We start from the raw sequence: 9,061 nt of genomic DNA, 5'->3' as shown, positions 1-9,061 counted from the left end.
CCCGGCCCCCAGTGAGCCTCCGTTTCCTCATCTGTATACTGCAGAGTTTAGTCATTAACACTATTAAAGGGTTAGCCCACGGGCCACTCCTGTGTGGGAAAATTGAGGCTCTCTGGTCCCGTAAAGATTGACAAAGCCTTTACAAAAATGATCCAAGCCTTGGAAATGAACCCAATGGCAGTGGTCTTTTAAAATATTTATTGTTATTATTATTGATATTAGAAGTATTTGGCTTCTCACAGATGGGCCAGCAATTCAAAACTGCCAGCCGCTCTGTGGGAGAAAGATCTGCCGATCTGCTTCCATAAAGACTGACAGTCTTGACATACTTCTTGTAATATAACCTCGCTGTGGAATTGATGTGAATTTACCCTCAGCTTTTCATGTTCCTCTGCTTTCTATTGGACGCAGGTCTCTGTCGGTCTTGTGTGGCCATTGTTGGTGGATCCTTGTTGGTGTCAGCCTAGTCTTGGAAAGAAACTTCTCAGTATAGGGAAAGTGGGATTGATGGACCGAGCAGGACAGTAAGGGGGTTGCTGATGGCCTTGGGCAGGGGGAGAGATGGGGCAAGAAATGGGAATCAACACCCATGTGTGAAAGCAGGGGGAAAACTGCAAAGTCGATGGTGCTGATCATGGCACTGCCCTTCTTGATAGGACTGAACAATTGGATTAATCGATATACTAACTAGAGATCAAGTTAAAAAATAGGATTCACAGCCTTGGAAACCATCTGAGGTTAGAACTTGCTCTAAAACTCTGCTCTCGAAGGCCACTGTGAGTTGGAATAGGCTCAGCAGCAATAGGGTTGGGTGTTTGGATTGGTATGTTGATTTTGGAGTCCCTGGGTGACTAAACGATGAAGCATTCAGCTTCCAACCAAAAGGTTGGTAGTTCTAACCCATGGAGAGGCACCTTGGAAGAAAGGTCTGGCAATTTGCTTCGGCAAAGCCGCAGCCATGAAAACCCAGCTGAGTGCACTTCTACTCTGAGCTGCAACGAGACCGAGTGGGCTTGACTGCCACTGCCTTTGTGTTTGTGTTTGCGTGTTACTGTCATGAGGCGAAGGAAGGCTGACTTCCTCCTGGTGCCATCCCGCCCGGGGCTTGATGGGACAGTTCTCTCAGTGTGCTGCTGGGAGACCCGGAGCACTGCTCTTTCCCACAGGACCAAAGCAGCTCCTTGTCCAACAGGTTAGGCTGGCCTCACATGGACTGGGCAACTTTGATCTTGTCTCCAGGTGGTGGCGGAACTGATGACAGCAGTCAGGTAGAGACTCCAACCAACGGCTGCAGCTAATCAGACCAGCCAACACCTAATCTTTCCTTTTCTATAAGGGACTGTGTTTGTTTAGTTGTTTTATGCAGAAAATCTACATATGGTTCCTGTTTTCAGCCTCAATTCTTTTTTTAAAAGATCATTTTATTGGGGCTCTTACAGCTCTTATAACATTCAGTACATCAATGATATGAAGCATATTTATATATATGTTGCCATCATCTTTTTCTAAACATTTACTTTCTATTGAGCTCTTCTTTTCCCCTCCTCCCCCAGCCCTCTCACCCTATGATCCCTTGATAAGTTATAAATTATTATTATTTTCATATCTTACACCAACTGCTGTCTCCCTTCGCCCATGATTATGTTGTTCCTCCCCCTGGGGACAGGGGATGGTTATCATCAATTATTGCAATCAGTTCCCCTTTCTTCCCCTTCTCCTCCCACCTTCCCCCTACACAACTAGTACTGCAACTCCCATTTCTGTTCCTGGGGGGCGGGGGGCGGGGAGGTTTCTGACCTGGATTCGTGTGTCATGAGCACTTATCTGTACCAGTGTACAAGCTCCTATCTAGCCAGAACTGAAAGACAGAACTGGGGTCATGATAGTGGGGGGTGAGGAAGCCTCAAAAAACCAGAGGAATAGTGTGTGTTTCGTCAGTGCTATACAGCACACTAGTAGATTCATCCCTTCTTGTGACCTTTCTGTGAAGGGATGTCCTATTGTCTACAGATGGGTTTGGGGGCTCTGCTCCAACCCACCTCATTCTCAACAAGATGGTTTGTTTGTTTGTTTGTGATCTTCTGATGCCTGTTACCCAATCCCAGGGACACCTCATGATCACACAGGCTGGTGTGCTTCTTCCATATTGGCTGTTGCTTCTCTACTAGACGGCCTCCTGTTTAACTTCAAGCCTTTAAGACCCCAGATGCTCTATCTTTTGATAGCTGGGCACCATCAGCTTTCTTCACCATATTTGCTTTTGCACCCATTTTTGTCTTCAGCAATCATGTCAATGAGGTGAGCAGCACAGAATGCCAGGTTATTAGAACAAAGTGTTCTTGCGTTGAGGGAGGGTTTGAGCAGAGGCCCAAAGTCCATCCACTTCCTCAATGTATTGCCATATAAATATACATGCATATACTAATACCTCAATTTTTATGAATTAATGTGTGTACCTATGTATACACCTATGTTTATACCTCTATCCATAGCTTTGCTTCCTAGATCTTTCCTCTGTTTCCTTTTACCTTCCTCCTGTCCCACCATCACACTTGCCCTTCTTCTACATCTTAGTAATTTCTCTCAGCTAGATTGCTGTTGCTCCCACACCCCCAGGATCTCTGCATCCTCCTCCTTGTTGATTTTAATTCCCTAGTTGTTCCCTTGTCCATGCAGCCTCAATTCTTGAGGCTAGACCATGGTCAGAAGTCTGTGTCAGGGCTTGTCCCTGCAGGTCAGCAGAAAGGAATAGGGCATGTGTGGCAGGACAGATGCTGTAGGCCGTGGGCTGGCCTCAATTCCCTATCCCACACACTCTCCCAACCGCTTAGCCATTGAGCGGATTTTTGAATATCACTTTGCCTTTTACTCCACAAGGCCAGTCTGACTTTCCATGTAAGATCCCATAGCCTTGAATGTCCCTCATCCCAGGACTTATCACATCTGATCATACTGCATTCTGCGGTCTCTGAATCTCAGCACACCATGCCCAGAACTCGTAAGCTTCTCAAAATGCTGCTTGCTTGAAGGAATGGGAAAACTATATGGCTCAGGTCTCTCATAGATGATTTGCAGTGTAAGTCCTCATGGCAGTCAGCTCCCGCGTGGCCCTGGTGATCACCCCTCTTGTAATTACACCCTTGGGTGGTTCCTCTTCTACGTGGCAGCCGGGCTGGACCCTGTGACTAATAGAAAGTGGCAGAAGTCGTGACGATGACTTCTGAACTTAGCTTATAAAAGACGTGCCAGCTTCTCTCGGTCTCTTTCATCGCGTGCTTGTTCTGAGGGGAAACGGCTGCTAGGGAGAGGCCCCTGTTGTAAGGAACTGAAGCCCCTAGCCAATAACCATCAGGGAATTAAAGCCTGCCAATGGTCCACAGGAGGCACGATGGCATAGTGGTTACACACTGAGCTGCTTACCATAGTCTGCAGTTCAAAACCACCAGATGCTCCAAGGGGGAAAGAGGAGGCTTTCTATCCCTGTAAAGAGTGACAGTCCCAGAATGCCACATGAGGAGTCCTACCCTGTCCTATAGGGTTGCTTTGAGTCAAAATTGACTCAATGGCAATGAGTCTGGGTTGGTTTAATGATCATTTGAAAGGGCTTAGCAGCACACCCTCCAGCCTATTTGAGCTTTGATATGACTGCAGCCTTTGCTTGACTGCAATCTCCTGAAAATTCTTGAACTCGAATCATCCAGCTCCGCTGTTCCCAGATTCCCGATCCTTAGAACCTGTGCGAGACAAGGTTTGTTGTTTCAAACGGCTTCACTGTAGGGCCGTTCGTTACTTGGCAAGAGATAGTCAATCATCTAATTGATGGAATTGACTAGACCTGCTTTCCAACTTGGCACCACACAACCACACGTGGTCTCCCTATGACCGAATGGTAAGGGAAGTTCAGCTACATTTGGCAAAACTTCTACCCAGACGCCTGACAAATGTCAAGCTGGAGTTAGAGAGGGAGGAGTCTGGCTGCAGACACACAGAAGCGCTTGCCAATGACTCGCACGCAATCATCAGGCTTAACCGGTTTATCTTCAGATGGGTCAGAACAGAGCAGATAGACTGACTGACTGCTCATTGCCTGCACAGCCTGCCCCGTGGAGGCAAACAGAAGTGACCACACTGGGCCCAGCAAGCTGTCCTCTCACTTTCACAGGTCGGATAGCAAGCCTGTGATGTGCATCCAGTTGGTCCCAGGAAACCAAGGAGGGTATGGATGAAGGGACAACTTTCCCTGTTCCAAAAGACCTCTCCCAACAAGGGCCCCCAACGAGCACTCCTGAACCAAATGTGGACGGGATTTCCCATCACCACCAAGAACTTGGAGGAAGGACAAGTTTGACAGCAGAAGGTGATGATGGGTCAAGAAGGGTTGATCTGGGAGAGGGAGGGTGTGTGTGTGTGTGTGTGTGTGTGTGTGTGTGTGTGTGTGTGTGTAGTAGGAGTAGTAACCTTCAGGCACACGTTGCTGTCCTCTGGAATAAACTCTAACAGAATCAAGCAGTAAGCAGACAGGAGGTTTCAAGGAACCAATTGACAATGAGACACCATCACCACCACCACCACCACCCCCATTGGAAGTTGCCTTGGCTGGTTCATGTATGATCACAAACTCAGTCACCTAGGTTATAAAGTGGATGTAAGAAAGTGGCCAGCACCAGTTTGGGGGTCAGCAAAAATCTGAGTTACAGTGAAAAGAGAGCTTTTTGTTCCTGAAACCCCAAACCACCCTATGGTGCTATTGCATCCATTCTGACGCATCCTGACCTTTGGGCAGTATTCAACTGCCCCTGTGGGTTTGTGAAGCGGTGGTAACTCTCTGTGGGAGCAGAGAGTCTCCTCCTTCTTCCACAGAGCAACTAGTGGGTTGGAGATGCTGCCCTGTGATTAAAAGCCCAGGATGTAACCCACCGCACCATTAAGGCTCCAGTTTATCACTAGGGAGATACAGCAATTCTAAAAGAATTGAATGGGATAAACAAAAGCCCTCAATGAGCATTTGCCACGTGCCTGCCTGGTACAGTGTTAGGCACATGCCATTCATTGTCTTCCTGAATTCTCAAACCAGTTCTAACAGTCGGAAACTCTTAACCTCAGGTGCTGGATCTGAAATGAGCCTTAAAGGGGATAAATAAATGCTCACACCTGAAGCTGTCAGTAAATTGTGACGTGAAAGGAAAAGCCTACATCTGTAAGGCTTCAAGCCTGGACCCCAGCCACCTTCCCAGCATTGCAAAAACAAAAAGCAGTGCAGGTATTTCATCGCAGCAACTTTGTGGAAGACATAGGGTGATGTTTCATATCAGAGTAAAAGCCTTTGTCCCCTGATTTCTGTACCTTGGGGAATAGTAGGCAGAAAGAAAAGTAGCTTAGATGTTGGAAATATTGTTGATCAAGACTGTGCTCTTTAAAGGCAGAACTTAACCGAGAGGAATTACTGAAACCCAAAGAAGGCTGAACATGATAGTGGACCAAGAGGAAGGTAAAAGGAAATAGAGGAAAGAGCTAGGAGGCAAAGGGCATATATAGAGGTCTAAATAAATGCATGTACATATGTAAATATAGATGAGGATGTGGAAATAGATCTATGTGCATATAGGTTTAGTATTAAGGTAGCCGATGGACATTGGGCCTCCACTCAAGTACTCCCTCAGTGCAAGAACACTTTGTTCTATTAAACTGGCATTCCATAGCTGTGGTGCCCGGCTATCAAAAGACATAGCATCTGGGTTCTTAAAGGCTTGAAGGTAAACAAGCAGCCATCTAGCTCAGAAGCAACAAAGCCCACGTGGAAGAAGCACACCAACCTGTGTGACCACGAGGTGTCAAAGGGATCAGGTATCAGGCATCATCAGAACAAAAAAATCATATCATTGTGAATGAGAGGGAGTGTGGAGTGGAGTCCCAAAGCCCATCTGTAGGCAATTGGACATCCGCTTATGGAAGGGTCGCAGGGAGGAGATGAGCCAGTCAGGGTGCAGTGTAGCAACAATGAAACATACAACTTTCCTCTAGTTCTTAAATGCTTCCTCACCACCCCACTATCATGATCCCAATTCTACCTTCCAAATCTGGCTAGACCAGAGGATGTACACTGGTATAGATAGGAACTGGAAACACAGGGAATCTAGGATGGATGATCCCTTCAGGACCAGTGGTGAGGGTGGCGACGCCAGGAAGGTGGGGTGGAGAGGGGGAACTGATTACAAGGATCTACATATAACCTCCTCCCTGGGGGACGGACAACAGAAAAGTGAGTGAAGGGAGATGTCGGACAGTGTAAGATATGACAAAATAATAATGTATAAATTATCAAGGATACATGAGGGAGGGGTAAGCGGGCAAGAAGGGGGAAAAATGAGGAGCTGATGCCAGGGGCTTACATGGAGAGTAAATGTTTTGAGAATGATGAGGGCAATGAATGTATAAATGTGCTTTACACAATTGATGTATGTATGGATTGTGATAAGAGTTGTATGTGGCCCTAATAAAATTATTTTTTAAATAATAAAATAAAGGCAGAACTGAGAACAGACGGAGACTAAGATCTGTCTGCAATTATTATATGGTCTCTGATTCGAGGGCAAGCCTAGGCAGCTTGGGTCAGAATGTGGCTGCCAGACTTCCTCCTTCCCCTAATTAATGTCCTATCTTCTCCAACACATCATGAGCTTAGAAAGCAAAGTCCTTCTTGTTTGTTGACATATTGTTTGTCTAGAATTGATTGTGCAACATGAAGCATAGCATATTAAAATGTAAGGGATGCCATTAGCAGACAGCTTAGGGAGACATTTAAAGCATTAATGAGGCTCAACTTTATAAACATAGGGGGGAGGAAAAAAAGAAACGCAGAAAAATCTCAGATCAACAGCTTCAGCTTCCACCTCAAGCAACATAAAAAGATGAGCACATTAAACCCCAAGTGAGCAGAGAAAAGGAAATATTCAAGATCTGAGTGGCAATAAATGAAACAGAAAACAAAAGATAATAACAAAAATCAAATGAACGCAGAGAGTTGATAAACTTCTAACCACACTGATCAGAAAAGGAGAAAAAGTAAGGGGGGGAGGAACAGCGGGAGGAGAGGAGACACAGTCACCAGTATCTGGAATGACAGCTGTGGCATCACTACAGAGACTACAGATATGAAGAGGATAAAGTAAATGATGCAAAATGTAGCTTAAAAAGTTGGTAACCTATACGAAACGCAGACATTTCTTGGAAGACACCAACTACTAAAATGCATCCAAGCATGAGTCTCAAACCTCACCGCCATTGAATTGATTCCAATTCATATAGGACAGTCCAATGGGTTTCTGAAACTGTCAAGCTCTACACGGTAGAAAGCCTCATCATCTCTATAGCCCTATGTCGATTAAAGAAATGCAATTTGTATTTTCAAAAGAATCTCAGAGTGAAAAGGCCAAGCCCTGATAGCTTCACTGGTCAACATCTGTGTACAAGTTATATTTGCAGTGATAAATAAGCCATAGATCTGTGGACAACACAGGGTTGGAAAAGAAAACACAGAGCAAAGAAAAGATTCCAGAGACAGACCATTTCTGAGCCCACTGGGCTGTTCTCATGAACAAGGCTTGGATGGAAAAAAGAAATCAGCATCCATAGAAGCGCCTGTCAAGAAATCAAATGACACACTTCACTGGGCAAATCCAGAAAACAAACAAAGTAACCCCGCCTCTTCAAAGTTTTAAATGAAAAGATATCTCTGTGATAATGAAGGGGTGCCTGACCCAAGCTATGGCTTTTTCCAATCATTTCATACCCACGTGAAAATGAGACCGGGAATAGGGAAGGCAGAAGCAGTGCTGATGTATTCATATTGGTGGAGACTGTTGACTATGTCATGGACGGTCAGAAGAGCAAATAAATCAGCCTTGGAAGAAATGAAACCAGGATGCTGTTTAAGAGCAAGGATGACTCGGCTTTGGACACAACATCAGTCAGAACGGCTACTAACAAAGTCCATCCTGTTTGGTGATGCAGGAGATCTGTGAAAACTGGGGGACCCTCAATGAGACGGGCGGACAGAGTTGGACCCCAGCCCCACAGGGGAATCAAACATAAGGATGATGGTGGAGATGGCTCGGGACTAACGTTTTGTTCTGTTGTGCATGGGATCTGACTCAGGGGCAGCTAGCAACAGCGTATATGTGAGTGTCCATGTGCTCAAACTGTTAAGCTAGCCCTCTGTCATCACTCCCTGATGGCTTATTTCCTCTCCACTAAATCTTCAATGTGTAAAGATCTGAATTTAACATTTTCATCAGGGGTGGTTAATGAGAGACACTGAAACAGAGAGATCTGAAGGATCTGTGTATTCACCATCCTGGTGACCCGTTATGCTTTCGATAAATTTATTGAGGGCTTTGTGATACATAGGAGCCGTGGTGGTGTACTGGTTATGTGTTGGGCTGCTAACCACAAGGTCAGTGGCTTGAAACCACCAGAAGCTCTGAGGAAGAAAGATGAGGCTTTCTCATCCTGTAAAGAAGTACAGTCTCAGGGGGGTGGGGGGGGGGTGGAGGAAGTGGATGTTAACAAACCCAGGGACAAGGGAACAACCAGTGATCCAAAATCAATGGTGAGGAGGGTGTAGGAGGCCTGGTAGGGCTTGATCAAGTGCAATGTAACCTAGAGGAATTACTGAAACCCAGATGAAGGCTGAACATGATAGTGGGACAAGAGGAAAGTAAAAGGAAATAGAGGAAGGAAATAGGAGGCAAAGGACATTTATAAAGGTCTAAATACAGGCATGTACATATGTAAATATTTTTATACATTACAATGGAGAAATAGGTCTATGTGCATATATTTATAGGTTTAGTATTAAAGTAACAGATGGACATTGGGCCTCTACTCAAGTATTCCCTCAACGCAAGAACACTTTGTTCTAATAATCCGGCATTCTGTGATGCTCACCTTCCCAGCATGATCGCTGAAGACAAAAGCGGGTGCATAAGCAAATGTGGTACAGAAAGCTAATGGTGCCCAGCTATCAAAAGATATAGCATCTGGGGTCTTAAAGGCTTGAAGA

General features: G+C 45.5%; 1 protein-coding gene across 1 annotated transcript in view; it reads right to left on the bottom strand.

Annotated features, from left to right (window-relative positions):
- Positions 1 to 9,061, bottom strand: part of KLHL6 (kelch like family member 6) — a 73,265-nt gene that overhangs the window by 15,130 nt on the left and 49,074 nt on the right. The gene's annotated exons all lie outside the window — the stretch shown is intronic.

This window comes from Echinops telfairi, unplaced genomic scaffold (assembly GCF_000313985.2).
Source record: "Echinops telfairi isolate 266 unplaced genomic scaffold, ASM31398v2 ScPeMD7_7407;HRSCAF=8445, whole genome shotgun sequence".
Lineage (NCBI taxonomy): Eukaryota > Metazoa > Chordata > Mammalia > Afrosoricida > Tenrecidae > Echinops > Echinops telfairi.
The sequence above is the reverse complement of the archived record's forward strand: the minus strand, read 5'-3'. Positions and strand labels throughout refer to the sequence as shown.